This window comes from Crocuta crocuta, unplaced genomic scaffold, assembly GCF_008692635.1.
Source record: "Crocuta crocuta isolate KB4526 unplaced genomic scaffold, BGI_CrCroc_1.0 scaffold78, whole genome shotgun sequence".
NCBI lineage: Eukaryota > Metazoa > Chordata > Mammalia > Carnivora > Hyaenidae > Crocuta > Crocuta crocuta.
In genome coordinates, this window is record NW_027532617.1 from 3,694,948 (window position 1) to 3,713,584 (window position 18,637).

General features: G+C 36.9%; 1 pseudogene; it reads left to right on the forward strand.

The window, feature by feature from the left end:
• Positions 1-1,466: 1,466 nt before the first annotated feature.
• Positions 1,467-18,637, forward strand: part of LOC144245169 (eukaryotic translation initiation factor 5 pseudogene) — an 87,318-nt pseudogene continuing 70,147 nt past the window's right edge.

Here is an 18,637-nt window from a genome sequence, read left to right on the forward strand (position 1 = left end):
TGCCAGTAGCAAATTTACATGATCTGGGGCTCTTGCCAGAGTGTTGCATTATGTATGTCAGGAGAATGCTTTCAAGGCAATAAATTATTTTCTATCCAAATTCATCTTTCAGCCACTTTGATCTAGCAACTTCAAATCCAGTCCCACACGTATTCCTCCAGCTCCTGCTGGTACATGCTGGCTAGTTCTCACAGATACCCTGGTACATACAGTCCCTCTGTCCCCTCATCAGGACCATCACCTCCCCAGCTGGGTGATGCTGCAACTTAACCCTAGCCGTAGGACATAGTCAGGAGAGAATATGGGATATATCTTGAAGAGGGCATATGTTGCCTTGTGAGGGAAGGAAACATTGTCATTCTAAAGGGAGGATAGAGGAAGTTATGCAGGCAGTTGTTGAGGTATTCAATTAGGGCAATTATCCATACTGAAAGTGTTAATCAAACCATTATTCATTTACCATAACAGTGCAAGCAGGAGGCAAAAAGGAGTGCCAGCTCTCCAGTGTTCTCTTTTTCCCCCACAAGTCAGCACTAGATAAAGTCAGATACAAGCAGATGGTGGCAATCATATTACTGCCAAGGAGTCCTGAACAAAAGGTTCCACCAGCCTTTTTAAAGACCCATGGACTGGCTAGGAAGGGAAAGGTACTCAGTCAAAAGGAGAAAAGTACTTCAGCCAAGACCCCTAATAAGGAAGTCTCAGTAGCGGCACCTCTACTAGGAATACAGGTATGCATATGAACATGGATAATCCAGAAGTGCATAAATTCTCAGCTGCAGCTCTCTCCAGAAAATTATAATGTACTGGTTGTGCACCAGATCTGATGTGGGGAGAGCAGTGTCTCCCCATGAGACTGCCAAGAAAAACCTTAAAATTGCCTGGGGTTAGGCCAAAAAAATCATACCTAGAAATTTGGCCTGGAGCTGAACTCCTCAACTTTATCTCTTGATCCATCAGGACCTGAGAGAGTAGCATCAGCTACCTTGTCATGGATTCAAATGATTTGATCACCGAGGGGCTGTGACTATAACGTGTTAATCTAGCTGAGGCAACAGCAGACCAGAGCCATAGTCACAGTTACCCCAAGAAGGATGATCAAGGCTACCAGTAGTAGTGAATACAGTGATGGGCCCCCAACATTTCCAAATCAGAAAAAGATGCCTATTGCCCAGTCGGGTGTACTCTAGAGATCCAGGAAGCCTCTCAAAGTCTCATAAGATACTGTTATACTTTGCCAGTTTCCTTGATTCAAGGGCAACACAAGATTTTATCAGTGACACTCCTCCCTGGCTGGCCAACAGGAAGTAGAGGCCTGTGCAATTGTCCAGCACTACCAAGGCCAAGGCACATAGGCTCCTCCAAAGCTGAGGTAGTACAACTAATGACCTCAGTCAGGGTCAAGGACAGGCTTCATACAACTTTTCTAGTTGGATGACCTAAGCAGTGAGAGAATAACTACATCTATGCATAGCAGTAGCACCACTGTAAATAAAATGGCCCCAGTGATGGATCCCATCCCCCCTCCTCCAGATATTTCAGTTGCCAGAATATTTGACAGAAGTGGGAAGCATTTTGTTCTGCAGTATCAGAGTTCAAATGCAGCAATGCATCGAATCCAGCTAATAAGGCTCTGGTCCCCAAGATACCAGAAAGGTACGTGATTAGAGAAATGTCCATTTGTGATATTCAGGAGTACAGCAATCAGATGTTTATCTGTAGGATTAGGCAGGGGGTGACATATCTGATAGCTCATCAAATTCATGGTGCTGGCAACTGCCTGTACAGATACACCAATGAGTTTGGTGACATGGGAGTCAACACAAGCTACCCTGTGGAACAAAGAGAGTGGAAGTTAGATACCTAATTCTCCTTCCCCCAAATCGGAGCTCCCAGATAGAAAATATTCATATCCTATCAGTTGGGAAAATTATTCCCTATCAACTGCAACTTGGGTAGCTCTTTCCTATTGTGGATAAGGAAACCTTTGTGTAAATCTTTTGGCTTGGATCTCTTTTGTGGTTTAGTATAATGTTTATTTATATACAGTAAAACCGTGGTTTGTGAGCATAATTTCTTCCAGAAACATGCTTGTAATCCAAAGCGCTTGTATATCAAAGTGAATTTCCCCATAAGAAATGATGGAAACTCAGATGATTCATTTTACAACCCAAAAATATTCATAAAAAAGTGATTACCATACTATAATATAATACAAAATAATAAAATGAAAAATATAAAGAACAATAAACAAATTTTCCTCCACTTACCTTTGAAAACCTTTATGGCTGGTGTGAGGGAGACAACAGAGAGGAGGGTTATTGTGTAGGACAGCTTTCACTATCACTAATGGAATCACTGGCTCAATAGAATCTATTTCTGCATGGGGACCATTGTATATGCTTGCACAGATATTGACTACAGTACAGTATTAGTAAACTCTTGTCATATACTGTATTTAATGTAACTGGCAATAAAGTAGCAGGGAAAAGGGTCTATATCTGCAGGCAGCCTGACCTAGAATGAAGGAAAACATTCCTAACCTTACACTTATATGGAAAAGCAAATAACTGTCCATAGGTGCTTTGAAGTGACAAAAATACATTAGTGCCACTTGTGGGCACTTTCCAACATTTTGAAAAATCACTGATTTCTTCCAAACACTGTGACCTGAAACCAAGCATCTGAGCATGGGAGATGATCACCCACAATCCTGCAGTAAGAGGGAGAGAGAGAATTATTGGCTCAGTTGTGATCATATGACATTCGGCAGCACATACTACTCATGTTACAAGGCATCCACTTGTTCATCAGGTTAAAATTTACTAGAAATATTTGCTTGTCTTGCAGAACATTCACACAAGTTACTTGCAATCCAAGGTCTTACTGTCATATCCATTCTGCAGGGCTACTCAGGGCCAAGTGACAAAGTCATCTTAAGGAAAATGTTGAACTAGAGACCTTAAATTAATGGTCATTATCTTCAAGATCTTTGTAGACAAAAAAACCCATGCTCAGTCCCCAGGGGGTAAATAGAGAAACACCCTTGCTGTTTAATAGCCATCTTGATCTTCCACCAATTTGAGTCTTCAGGAAAAGGTCGGCGGGATGGAAGTCCCCCATGGAGACCAAGGTATCCCATTGTTTGCACCTTAAGCTAGAAATCCATTATCATTATCAGAGACTATATGCTCAGGGAAGCCAAGCAAAAGAAAAGTGGCCTTGTAGGGCCTAGATAATCTGGCCTGAGTCAGTAGAATGAAGGAGGATGGCTAGGCCAAATCCAGAGAAAGAGTAAACACAGGATGCAGCAGAACTTTCGGCATGGGATGAGAGGCCCACAGTGATCTATCTACAAAGAAGACTCTGGCCTGTTTGTTCAAGAGAACAGTCCCTAGGCAGTATTTTTAGACTTACTTAGGATATAGATGGAAGGCCAGCTTTTCCACACTATTTCAGGATCTTCTGATGAATAGTGGCAGTTCATGCCTGTAGGCCCTATCTAAGATGGTGACTGAATTTCCATTTCTCATGGATTCAGGAAGCAACTGGTTGCACATCTTCTGGCTCGGGGGCAGAAAACAACTCATTCTTCATTCTTCACATTTAGTTCACAACAGGAGTCTGCTCATTGATTATGTTTCCCTTCATCAATACAGTAGTCTTTTTAGTGACATGAATAACAAAAAGCTTATTTGGAACAAAACACATTTTGATCCAAATGTCTTATCCCCAAAGAGGAGCTTGTTTTATATGCCAGTCCAGGACTTTCCAGTGGCCTAACCCAACAGCCAGGACATTAATCACAGCCTATGAGTCAATGAAAATATAGCACAGCTCATTTACTAAGGTGGCCTGGAAAGCCTCCATACTGCATGAAGCTCTGCCATTTACCCTTTTTTAAATGTTCATTTATTTTTGAGAGAGAGAGAGAGAGAACATGAGCTGGGGATAGGCAGAGAGAAAGGGAGACACAGAATCTGAAGCGGGCTCTAGCTCCAAGCTGTCAGCACAAAGCCTTATGCAGGGCTCAAATTCATGAACTGTGAGATCATGACCTGACCTGAAGTCAGATGCCCAACTGACTGAGCCTCTCATACACTCCAGCTCTGCCAATTATCCTAAGCATCATTCACCATGCTCCATAAAAACAGGTCTCTATCAAGTTGGATGGCAGCTGTATGTCATTCCATTCAGTAAAAGTTAATCAGGAGGAGCAATCAGTGAACCAAGCCCATATATTTTCCCGAAAGTCTCTATTTTTGAGTCTCCACTGGGCCGCTAGAGGCAGAGCTCCTTGAACTATATTCCTAAGGGGTAGAGGATCATTCCTGAGATCTCTCCATGGTGTCCTAGGTCTTTTCATGGTTGCAAGACCCCAGATGGGCCAGGCTTTTCCCACTCCTGTGTGTACCATTTTCTGAGAATCCCAAAGCCACCATTTCACAATTTTAGGCCCCTGTTCAGACCCACAGCATGGCTGGGATTTCTGATTGTGAGACTACTTCATGGACATGGGTCATGTGTTCAGTACCCCCAAGGTGTAATAAGGAGCCAATGACTGCTTCTCAAAAAGGGTGTATAGCTTTTAGCTGGTTCCAAGAGTTTAAGGGTCCAAACTCACAATAGCATTGCTGGCCCATAGTGATATCCCTCTACAATAACTCCCAATTGGTGAACTAAGAGGTTGCTAAAACCCATAACTCAAATGGTAAATGTGGATCAATGAGAATGAGAGAGTGACCTAGGTGGCCTATTGGAGGGCCTCCAGTGCATACTGTTGGTCAGCTATCAACACAAAGGTAGCAGCCTTTCTGCTAATCTAGTAGATAGATGTCATCAAGATATACCTGCAGTGTTTATGAGAGTGTCAATGGCTAAATAAACATACTAACTTCTGGGCCTGTTTTTTATTTGTCGGTACAAAGGTAATCAAAACTCTAGCAGTCATTTCTGAAATGAGAAAACATGCTCCTAACATCTAGGAACTTCACTTGGGTACTAGGGCCTTGTATCTCACCTTTGTTAATGCCCCAACTGTGTGGCTGCACGTGGATCAACATGGCTTCCAGTCCTTGTTGGGTAGTGTTTTTGTCTGGGTCCACAAGGAGAATGTCATCAATAAGTGTAGTAATTCCTCTGGAAGAGGAACATTTTTCTAGAGCACAGTCTACCCATTGATGGCAGATAGCCAAAAAATGTGTGTAGACTTGTGAAAGGACATTAAAATTATATTGCAACTCATTTCACATAAGGTTAAATTGATCAAAGTTGTGATAGAGAGGTATACTGGAAAAGAGAGAAAAAAGCATTTATGATATCAGTTGCCACATGTCAAGTTCCCTCAGCTGGGGTAATAGTAACATTGTCTGGTAATGCACGTGCCAAAGGTGTGGTACTATGGCACTGAGTTACGCATAGTCAAAAATGAGTTTCAAGTACTAGAGTTCATACATACAGGATAGATGGGACTATCTCCCCCACCTTCTCATTGAACCCTAAATAATTTTTGCATAAGACCCCTAATCATCCCCGGAGACAGAAGACCTTAACCTAACCTTTAGTCATATTTTTAAAAGCTGAGAAGTCCAGGCAAATCTTGATGGGGCTCTCCAATTCATCTCTAGATTCACCAGAAGAGGTTTCATTAGAAGATAGCATCTGCATCAGTCATTACCATGCAGAACTGAGCAAGGCACCTATTAGGCACCTCTGTGCTGGATACCCAGCTGCAAGTTTCTTTATAGGGAGCCCATCAATCTCCTTCTTTAAAACCCCTTTCTCAAGAGACCAAACCCAAATATAGTTTTGGGAAGGCCCTTGCCTACAACATCTAGTGAACTATGTCTATTTATTACTCTTATGCTATTCTTTCTGGTGGCCAATACTTGCTATTTTGGCATTACCAATTTTTCCATGCTGGGAATTTGCCAATCAAGACTCAAATTGTGCCATGGACTGATTGACCTGACCTCATGAGGAGATTTAACTAGGCTGGCTAACCAGCAGAAGCAGCATGAACAAACCTAGCCATCTGAGTCTGGTAAATGGTCTCATCATTCACTGTTTCACTGTAGACCCAAGAAGCCATCAGCCATGATAGCCTCTGTGAGGATAACCCAAACATGTTTTTCAGTGGCAGGGAACTCTAATTTTTGATCTCAAAATAGTACTAGCTGAGGAAAGAGAGGATCTTGTGTATTTTGCTCTTCCTTTCTCACTACTCCCTCTTCTCTCTTAGGGCACTGAGTTTAACAAATGATCTCCTTCATCGTAGAGACAAACTAACTACATCTCTAAGGTTTCTTTGGGCTGCTAGGCAAAGTAATTCCAAAGGGCTCTATATGATTTGTCACAGGACACACAATTCTCAATAACTTACTATGTCACAGTAAATCCATCAACACCAGGGATCTGCACAGATAACAATAGTCATTAGACATAATTCAGCAAGAGAGTTACCTGACATTTTTTGGTCCCATGTAAGAAGACCATGAGCAATAGCTGGGGAAATGCTTCCCTAATTCTCTTGGAGACACTTGCTTAGATTTCTAATTTGAACCACTGGGTAATCTCAGTTAGAGAGTCAGGGGCTAAAGAGAAGGATCAGTGATCTTCCTTAGAAATGAAAAATTTCCATAAACAATCTTCTATCACTCCTCAAGAAAGGTCCGTTGGCATGTTCAGTGATGCCCAGTGGGACTCTTAGGCTTTTACTCTTGCTATTTCAGAATCACATTTTGTGGAATTGACATTTCTCCTCTCTGTGACAATTTTGTCATGCAATCAGGTTTAGTGGTGGTCACTTAGGACACTGAGACAAATTGAAAGTAAAAATTAAGCCTTTATTTACTTATTGCAACAGTCGACACAAGAGGCAAAAAAGAGGCGTTAGCTCCCCAGGGTTGAATCTGTCCCCACAAAATGGCATTGGGAGTGTGTTAAGTGAATTCAGTGCAGACAGGGGGAATCATCTCATTGTCAAGAGACTAGTAGAAGACTACTACCTCTTTATGAGTCCATGGACCAGGGGTAGGGAAAGGAGGAAGGATTAGCAGTGAATGGGTATTCAGTTGAAGTGGAAAAAAGTGCCTCAGCCAAGGTCCCCTAATAAGTAGGTCTTGGTGGAGGCTCTTTGGCTCAAATATAGATATATATATGAACAGGCTGGCCCAGAGTGCTTGAGTCCTTGACTACAATGACTGCCAGAAAACTGCAATGTACTGGCTGTGTACCAAGTCTGAAATGGGGTGGGCAGCTTTCCCCATGAGCCCTGCCAGGCAAAGCTTAAAGCTTTGTAATTGCCTTAGATCCGGCCTAAAAAAATCACATATAGGATTTTCTCATCCACAAAATACAGATTTAATATCTACTATATGGTGTAGTAATAATGTAATAAAAGTTAAAGATAAAACAAGATGTCCATTCCCTTTCTAGGTGCTACAACTGAACTCCTCATAGTATGTTGGTTCTTAATTAGGAAGATGAACTTTGTCTGCAGGCTCAGAGGATTCAGAGAATATTAGGTATCAAAATATTTCAAAGCATCCTCATAAAAACCCCATACCATGTATCAGGGTCCTGGGTTTTCCCAACCACATCACTCATCTCAGTATAAGAAACCTGTCTTTGTTAGGCATTTAATTGACTTTTAGTTCCATTCTTTTTTTTTAAGTCCTAGGCTTGATTCTTCACTTTCTCCACTCCATTGCTAAAGAATATGAAAACTTAATTGTAAATAACCAAAGAGACCTTTTTTTCAATAGCATGTAGTAAGCTCAGCTTTTATTATCTTTTTGTATCACATCAAAAATGCAATAGCCATCAATACCATTATCCTTATAGCTATGATTTCCTCTACCCTAGGAATCAGACAATTCTGGGTTTATATCTTAGAAGTGACTTTTGAGAAGTTTTGTGACTTTGAGCAAGTCATTCAACATCCTTATGATTCAATTTCCTCATCTACAAAATATAGATTTACTAGCCACCATTAAAAAAAAGTAATGGTGTAATAAAAGTTCGTGCAGCACAATGTTTGTTTTCCTACTTTCCTTCATTTATTCACTTTTCTACACTTGATCTTAGCCAAAAGGCCGAAAAGTAATCATTTATTCACTTTTCTCAAGCATTCTTTTTGCTATTATTTCTTCAAATGAATATTCTGCTTCTTTCTGTCTTCTTCTGGCATTTGTATAACGTGGACTTTTTTCTTACTGTTATCCAAGAGATCCTTTGACCTATCCTAATTTTTTAAAACTCTTTTTTTTTTCTTTTTTTTTCTTTTCATAGTTCAGCTTGGGTGCTTTCCATTAACCTGGCTTCCAGGCCACTGATCCATTCTACATCCATGCATCTTCTGTTGATTCCCTCTGGTGTATTTTGCATTTCTGTTATCATTTTCTTCAACCCTAATTGGTTCTTTTTTACATTTTCTGTCTATTTTTTGAAGTTCTTACTGAATGCATATACTCTTCTCTCCAGCCCACTGAGGATCTTTATGATCATTGCTTTGAACTCATTATCAGGCATATTGTCAAGCATCCTTTTTGTTTGTGTGCTGGTTTGGGGTATGGATTGTTTGTTTTCAGTTATATTATTGCCACTTCATTAAGACTATCCCATAAAAGCACTTTATAATCTCTTAAGCTTTATTAAAATACAGGGTTATTTTTGTTTGGTTTTGTCCAGAAGATATATGACAAAATAGAGCACAAAATTTCTGGCTTTGTACCCCAGATGTGAAACATACTAACTCAGAGGACAAGGCATGTTGTTTAATTTACATAGAACAATTCTCCATATTTCCAAATGGAAGGTAAAATGCTCTAATCTGCCTGACTTACACTTCATTTTTGAGAAAAAAATAAGTTAATATAAATGATAGTGCTCAATAAATTCCAAAGCAGTGTACAGATAGAAAATATCATTATTAACATAATTTGTATTGCCCCCTAAATGAATTCCTCAATATTCTAGCCCACTGAACACACAGGAGCTAAATAAGTTTTCTTAAAGTAGAACTCAAATCATATCATTTCCCTGCTCAAAATTCATCAGGAGCACCCCTTTGCCTCTCAAATAAAGGTCATACTTATTCGCCTGGCATTTAGAACCCTCCTACTTTTAAAGGTTTATCATCATTATTCATGAATACAAATGATAAATGCTTCTGGCAAAGTGCACAACTTTTTAAAAATAATAATCTGAAGAAGGGATACACTTTTTTGGAATAAGGGAACTAACACAATACAAATGCAATGGCCACATGCAATGGCCAGCATTAATGACTGTGAGCATCGTATCACACTGATCTTGCTCAGAGAAAGATGTACAGGCACATATCCAAACACAGAGGGGTTTTGTTTCTCTGAAATGGTTGTCCTCTTTATTCTAAGATAAATGTTTTTGTATAAAAGTACTGGAGCTTACATTTTTTACTTTCTGAAATATCCATGAAAGTTTTCATATACAAAGAGCCTGGAAGTCAATAATTCAGTATTTGCAATTACAGAAAAATTTATAGTTAATAGTTTTTCTTGAACCCATCAGAGAACTGAGATTTTAGGGCAAATTGCCACTCCAGAAACTGAAGAGACAGGCACATACATAGAGACATAGCAGCTGTGATCTGCTTTCCCTGGAACAAAAGTTGCTGGAGCCATTAAGTGGTAAAAATATTAAAATGGTAATTTTGATGTAATGCTAGAGGCTGAGTGGACTAGTTTGGGAGTGAGAAACTAACTTCCGGGGCCTGAGTCTTAGGGGTGCTCATAACAATTGCATGGGCCTTCTCTCAGGAAACTCACTAGGTTCTCAGGATAAGGTCTGAGGAAAATCCTCTCAAAAGCTTGCATTTACATTGAAAAAAGATTGCCTTTTCCTCCTTCTCCTCTGCAAATGAGATGCAGGTGTTAGACTTCTCATAAAATCTTGCAATTTTGGCCGCTCGCATACCTCATTCATACTTCTTGATTTCCTTCTTAACTTCCACCATAATCATCGCCTTTTTCTTACCACCTTTCTTTTCAGTGTTCTTCTGCGTGGGGCCCCCACAGATGTTGACTACAGGACAGTATTAATAAACTCTTGTCATATACTCTATTTAATGTAATAGGCAATAAAGCAGCCGAAGAAAGTGTCTATATCTGTAGATAGTCTGACCTAGAATGAAAAAAAGCATTCCTAAGCTTTAGAAAAGCAAAGGACTGTCCATAGGTGCTTTGAAGTGACCAAAAATACACTCGTGCCAGTTGTGAGCACCTTCCAGTGTTCTGAAAAGTCACTGATTTCTTCCAAACACTGCAGCCTGAGACTGAGCATCTGAGTATGGGAGATGATCACCCATGATCCCACAGCAAGCGAGTGAGAGAAAGAGAGGAACCATTAGTTCATTTGTGATCATGTGATGTTTGGCAACACATACTACTCATATTGCAAAACATCACTCGTTTACCAAGCTAAAATTTATTAGAAACGTTTGCTTGTCTTGCAGAACACTCACAAAACAAGTTACAATCCACAGTTTTACTGTGCTCACAAATCAACATGATACACCACATTAATAAAAGGATAAAAACCATATGATCTTCTCAATAGATGCAGAAAAAGCATTTGACAAAGTACAGCATCCATTCTTGATAAATACCCTTAGCAAAGTAGGGTCAGAGGAAACATACCTCAGCATCATAAAGGCAATATATGAAAAACCCACAGTTAATATCATCCTCAATGGGAAAAAACTGAGAGCTCTTCCTCTAAGACAGGGATGTCCACTCTGACTCTGTTAAATTGTTATTTAACATATTACTGGAAGTCCAAGTTTCAGCAATCAGACACAAAAAAAATAAAACGTATCCAAATTGGCAAGGAACAATCCAAACTTTCCCTGTTTGCAGAAGACATCATACTCTGTATAAGAAAATCAAAAAACTCCACCCAAAACTTGCTAGAACAGATATACGAATTCAGTAAAGTTGCAAGATACAAAAATCAACATACATAAATCTGATGCATTTAAATACATCAGTAATGAAGGAGCAGAGAAATCAAGGAATAGATCCCATTTACAATCGCACCAAAAACAATGATACTTAGGAATAAACCTAACCAAAGAGGCAAAAGATCTATATTCTGAAAAATGTAGAACACTTATGAAAGAGACTGAAGAGGACACAAAGAAATGGAAAAATATCCCTACTCATGAATTGGAAGAACACATTAAAATATCTATACTACCCAAAGCAATCTACACATTTAGAGCAATCTCTATGAAAATAACCACCAGCATTTTTCACAGAGCTAGAACAAACATACGTAAAATTTGCATGGAACCACAAAAGACCCCAAATAACCAAAACAATCTTGAAAAAGAAAAGCAGGGCTGGAGGCATCACAATTCTCGACTTCAAGTTGTGCTATAAAGCTGTAGTGATCAAAACAGTATGATACTGGCACAAAACACATAGATCAGTGGAGCAGAATAGAAAACCCAGAAATGGACCCACAACTATATGGTCAACTGATCTTTGATGAAACAGGACAGAATATCCTATGGAAAAAAGACAGTCTCTTTAACAAATGGTGTTGGGAAAACTGGACATCAACATGCAAAAGAATGAAACTGAACCACTTTCTTACACCATACACCAAAATAAATTCAAAATGGATGAAAGCCAAAACGTGAGACAGGAAACCATTAAAACCTAAAGGAGAACACAGGCAGTAATCTCTTTCACATCAGCTGTAGCAACTTCTTACTAGATATGTCTCTTGATGCAGGAGAAACAAGAGCAAAAATGTACTGGGACCTCATCAAAATAAAAACCTTCTCCACAGCAAAAGAAACAATCAATAAAACTAAAAGACAACAAACGGACAGGGAGAAGATATTTGCAAATGATGTCTAATAAAGGTTTAGTATCCATCTACAAAGAACTTATCAAACTCCACACCTAAAAAGCAAATAATCCTGTGAAGAAATGGACAGAAGACATGAACAGACATACAGGTGGCTAACAGACACATGAAAAGATGTTCAACATCACTCATCATCAGGGAAATATAAACCAAAACTACAATGAGATATCACCTCACACCTGTCAGAATGGTTAAAATTAACAACTCAGGAAACAACAGATGTTGGCAAGGTTGTAGAAAAAGAAGAACCTTCTTACACTGTTGATGGGAATACAAACTGGTGCAGCCACTCTGGAAAACAGTATGGAACGTCCACAAAAAGTTAAACATAGAACTATCCTATGATCTAGCAGTTGTACTACTAGGTATTTGCCCAAGGATACAAAAATACTGATTCAAAGGGACGCATGCACCCCAATGTTTATAGAAGCATTATCAACAATAGCCAAATTATGGAAAGAGCCCAAATGTCCATTGACTGATAAAGGGATAAAGAAGATGTGTACACACACACACACACACACACACTGGAATATTACTCAGCCATAAAAAGAATGAAATCTTGCCATTTACAATGATGTGGATGGAACTAGAGCATATTATCCAAAACAAATCAGTCAGAGAAAGACAAATATTATAAGATTTCACTCATATGTGGAATTTAAGAAACAAAACAGATAAACACTGGGGGGTGGGGGGAGAGCAAACCATCAAACAATGATAAACTGAGGGTTGGTGGAAGGAGGTGGGTGGGGGTGGGCTAAATAGGTGATGGGTATTAAGAAGGGTACTTGTGATGAACATTGGGTGTTGTATGTAAGTGAAAACTCACTAAATCCTACATCTGAATCTAATATTACATTGTATGTTAACTTACTGGTATTTAAATTAAAACTTGAAAGAAAAAAAGAAATACCAAAGAAAATAGGAAAAGGGGAGGGGAGAAGAAACAAATAGCAAATTCAATGAATAGTAAAGTCACAAAGATGACACATACTAATCCAGCCATATATAATCGCTTTATATGTTAATGGCCAAAATACATTAATTACAAGACAAAGACTATTAGAATGGGAAAAAAATAAGACTCAACCAAATGTTATCTACAAGAAACCCATTTTAAATATAAAGACTCAGGTTAAAAGTAAAAAGATGGAAAAAGATATACCATGCTAACACTAACCAAAAGACAGCTAAAATAGCTATATTAATTTCAGTTAAAAAATAATTCAGAACATGGAACATTCTCACAGATAAAGAGCTCATTCTCCAAGAAGATATTATCTCAAACCTGCATGCACTGACAGCAGAGCATAAAAATATGAGGCAAAAATACATTGAACTAAAATGAGAAACAGAGAAATCTACTATTACAGTTTGAGACTTTAATATACATCCCTCTTTCAGTAACTGATGAATTAAGCAGGCAGAAAATCAATAAAGATGTAAATGACATGAACAGAACTATCACTATCAACTTGATTTAATTGACATTTATAAAATATTCCATTCAACAACAGCAGAACATAAATTTGTTTCAAGCTCTCATGGAACATTCAACCAAAATAGATCACATTCTGGGCCATACTTTAATACACCTTAACAAATTAAAAAAAAATTTTTTTTGAGAGACAGAACACAAGGTGGACAGGAGCAGAGAGAGGGAGACACAGAATCCCAAGCAGGCTTCAGACTCACAGCTGTCAGCACAGAGCTCTACACGGGCCTTGAACTCACAAACCGCGAGATCATGACCTGAGCTGAAGTCAGGTTCTTAACCAACTAAACCACCCAGGCACCCCACACCTTAACAAATTTTTTAAAAATAAAAATGGTATAAATTATGCTCTTAGACCACAATGGAATTGAACTAGAAATCAGTAACAGAGAGGTATCAGTCCCCAAATAGTTGAAAATTAAACAGGAATGCTCTAAATAATCAAATGGCCTCAAGTTGGACTGGCAGCACTCCCCAATTCTTGATTTTGGGATCTATGTCTGAATACTTTCTGTCAGCTGAAGGCAACAGAGGCCATCACCCTGCCTTTAGAATGGCATTCTCCAATCTTTCTGGACCAATTGACCCCCTGCTGTTCACAGGGAACCTATTTCACATTAGCCCTCAAAGTGCTGGTTTGAATATTTGCCATTACCACTTAGATCTTCACATGTGAGGCTCAACCCAGGTCTGTGCCAGAGGCTTCAAAGTTCATCCCAGCAGCATTCTTGCTTGTAGGGTATAGTGTTCAAGGGTTGAGATTTAGGAAAGATCCTTCCCACACCCATCCCTCTTGCTTGTCATCAACCATCAGCGAAGGCCAAATGCTGTAATGCCATCTGTATTCAGGGCTAGCTGATTTGGCAGATGAGTTGTTAAACACTCCTTTGTGGATTCTGGCTTTCATGTCCACCATCCTGCTGATGTCATTGTTTTCTTTTGTAAAAAAAAAAAAAAAAGAAAAAAGAAAAAGTCATCATATTATAGTCTTCTTGGAATTTTTCATATCTCTTCCCATAATATTTTGAGAATATTCCACCAAATAAATATAGGGAAACTCTGTCCGTGTAATTTATTCAACTATTCCTTTATTGATGTTGATTGGTTTTATTTCCAGTCTTTTGTTCCCAAGAGGAATGATTCTAGAAAACTCCATGGAAACACTCTTATACATTATGTTTTTATTTTTAATAGATTCCTAGGAAGGGGTTGCTTTATAGAAAAATATAATTTAAAAAATATATATGGTACCAGATTATTTCTCAGTAAGGCAATAAAATGAGAAAAGCCTTTCATCAGTGATAAATGATAGAATTGGTCCACATGTTTTTGCTAGCCATTGGTTTTAGAGTATATTTTAATTCCAGGAGCTTGGTAGAATAAAGCACTATTTCATTTTTGGTCTGCCATTTGTTTCTCTGATACTATACTTGAGCATCTTTTCTAGTTCTTGGAGCCAAATAAAATTACTCATTTGTTAGCTGGCCATTTCATTCTTTGCCTGTATTTTTCTATTAAAAAATTATTTCTATAAAATAGAATTTATTTCAGGATTCTCTGGATTATTCTCTTTTTGTCTGATCTTTTTTCTCTTTCCATGGCAATATCACATGCATTTATTACTGTAGCATTATAACTCATTCTGATCATTCTTTTTGATTTTCATACTTTTCTTAAATTCTCTTATATTTGGTATTACATATAAGCTTCATAATAAGTTATCCAATTTTTTTTTCAAAACTCATATTAGGATTCAAATTGTAGTTGCATTAAATTTCTAATGACTTGGAAAATTGTCACTTTTTTGTGATGTTAAATTTTCCATCCAGGAATATCATATCATTTTCCATATAATTTGTTTGCTACAATGATTTGTTTTTGTAATTTCCTTTACTTCGTTCCCCATATTCTTTATTAAATACTTTATAGATTTTGTTTATATTTTTAGTGAGATTTTTTCTAACTCTTCAAGTATTTATTGCTAGAATGGTTACTATTTGTCTGTTTATGTTATACAATAAGTTTCCCAATCTTCTTTATCTGTTGAATAATATTTGTTCTAGAATATTTTAGGCTTGCCAGCTATATAATCAACCATTCAACAAAAAAATAATTCTTCTTCTTCCAAAATTTATAAGTATTATTTGATTTTTTTTCTTTCACTATATATTTTACATCCTTCAGTACAATAGTGAGTATTCACAGTGCTAACAGGTATTCCCTTCAGGTTTCTAATTATAATTAAAGTGGTATTTATTAATATTTTACTATATGTGTTTGCTTTTGGATTATGATAATCTTCATCATATTTAAATAATTTCCTTATATTTTCATTTATTCAGAGTTCTAATTAGGCAAGTCTTCTGAATTTCTTTTTAAAATATTTTTTCAGTATTTTAATGACAAAAATGTATATAATTTTTTCTAGTTTGTTGAAGAAATGAATTATACTAGTATAATCCTTGGGAACAATGATAGCTTTATTTGGCAATGTGTTTGAGTATTCTTTTTAGAAAATTTGTTTTATAACAATAAATGAGGTTTTACTCTCTTTATAGGTTTTAATATTAAAGTTGTAATGGCTTCATAAAATTGAGAAATTGTACATTTCCTCTGAACTACAATAACTTAGAAATCATCATTTACTTGCTGGTTATATAGCTTCCATTTTTTATATTTCCTTAATCACCATTTCAATGTTTTTCTTTTTTTTTTTCCCCCTTTTTGACAGTTGGCCTATAAAATTTTCTACCTTTCCTGACTTGATTTTATTTATATTTGGCTAAAACACAATTTATTTCCTAAGGTTCTTGAAATTTTCCATAGTTTCAAGTAATATTCTCTAATGACACTTTGCATAACTTCTGTATTTATTTATATTTATATTCTGGGAGTATACTGAAACATTATAATTAATAAATATCAGTATAAGCCTCTCTGATCTGATTGCAAACTGAAAAGCACAGACAAATTTGTTCAAGTGCTACTATTTCAGAATTTTTAGAGAGAGAGTAATATTTGGCCTTGGTTGCTAATTTTTTCTGGAAAATATATTTGGAATCTTTGAATTAGAAAATATACAACTACAGAAAGCCATTAAGCCATTAATGATTCAACAGGAATTTTTTGTATGTTATTTTGCTTTTATTTAATAATCACACTGGCAGGGCAACAAGACCCTTATGCACAGAAATGGTGAAACATTGCCAGAAAAAGAGCAAATCATAAAGAAGATCAAGGTTATAAAATACATAGAAAATATGAGATATTGCAAAAGGATTTTTTCATGTTTCAGTAACATAAAAAGCATCACTAGCAACATCATTATGACAAAGGACAGAAAGATACACTGAAAAATTAATAATAGTGTGCTAATGAAATAATTAAACTCTAAAATTTCACTGGTCATATAGTTACAATATGATTTTATGATGGATAACTGAGTAACACTTTCTCATTTTATATCTTAACTAAGTTTATTACAAAGAAAAGCAAAAATCCCTTATAAGACCCTGCCCACTCATATAACATCAATATTTATATTTATCTTGAAAAGATTAATAAAGTCATATTCCAAATGACCATCCTGACCAAGTCAGAAAACTGAATTTGTTTTAGATTATTAACTACTACCATGGTTGAATGTTATTAATGGGTCATTAAAAAAACTGGAAAGTCCTTAGGGAGAGTTAGACTATCTTTCCGAACTTAGGTTCATCTTCTTGACCAATAACAAGAGCAAACACATGTAGTATTTACTATGTGCCAGATGCTACTATACGTGATTTGCATATATAATGTTAGACCAACCTAATGAGACAGGCTCTAAGAGTATGCTGTTTTATACTTGAGGAAATTGAAATCCACAGAAAACAATTATTTCTAAGGTCACAGGGCTTATAAATAGTAGAGCAGAGGTTTGAAAACATGGCTCTTTCCAGATTCAATATTCAAAGCTACCATTCTTTTTTTTAAGTTTTTTATTTTAATTTCAGTATAGTTAACATAGAGTGTTATATTAGTTTCAGGTGTACAACATAGTGATTCGATAATTCTATACCGCATTAGTCAGTGCTCATCATAGTAAGTGTACTCTTACTCCCTATCATCTATTGCATCTATCTCCCCACCCACCTCTGATATGCTTTCTTTATTTTAAATGAGTACCCTCAGCTAAAATTATTTTTTCCAACAGAACATTTTTTTACTTGGAGCATACTTCAGAATACATAGTTCTAAAGAGTATATATAAAACATAGCATCCAGGAAAAATAGAATACACATTTTCTTCAAGCACACACAGAAGAATCTCCTGATTAAATCACATAAAAAGAGACATAGCAAGTATCAAATTTAAAAAGATTGAAACCATACCAAGTATATTTTCTAACCACAAGGGTATAAAACTGTCAACAATAAAATGAAGCTGGAAAATCTACAATGTAAATATTAAATATTTAATATGCAAATATTAAACAATACACTACTGCACAAGCAATGGGCCAAATAAGAAATCAAATGGCAGGCTGCCTGAGTGGCTCAGTTGGTTAAGTGTCTGACTTTGGCTTAGGTCATGACCTCATAATTTGTGGATTCAAGCCCTGCATCAGGCTCTCTGCTGTCATCACAGAGTCCACTTCAGATCCTCTGTCCCCATCTCTGCCCATCCTCTGTTCTCTTTCTCTCGCTCTCAAATAAATCAATAAAACCTTTAAAAAAAGAAATCAAGCGGCAAACCAAAATATGTCTCAAAACAAAAGAAAAAGAAAGCACAATATTCAGAAACCTGTGGGTTTCATCTATAAATGCTTGTATTAAGAATAAAAAGTTCACATAAACAACATCACAGCACAAGGAACTAGAAAAATAAGAAAAACTTCACTGAAATTTAGTGGAGGAAGAAAATACTAAAGAAAACATCAGAAGTAGATACCAGAATAAATAATAACATAACGTAAGGAATGTTAAGAATTTATAAGGCAGATATACAACTACATGAAATGAAAAGTAAATGTGTTTTCATATTAAGATGTCAGCAAGTTTTCTTCCTAAATTTAGCAGGAAAATGCTTCCTATGGCTTGAGTGAGAAGAACTCATCATTGCATTTGAAAGAAGCCTAATAAATAGTCCTCTCATTTTCTACCTGATCTCTGAACCAATAGAAATATAAGACATAAGAGCCAGAAAATGGAGTTCAAACTACCGCTTTTATGACTGAT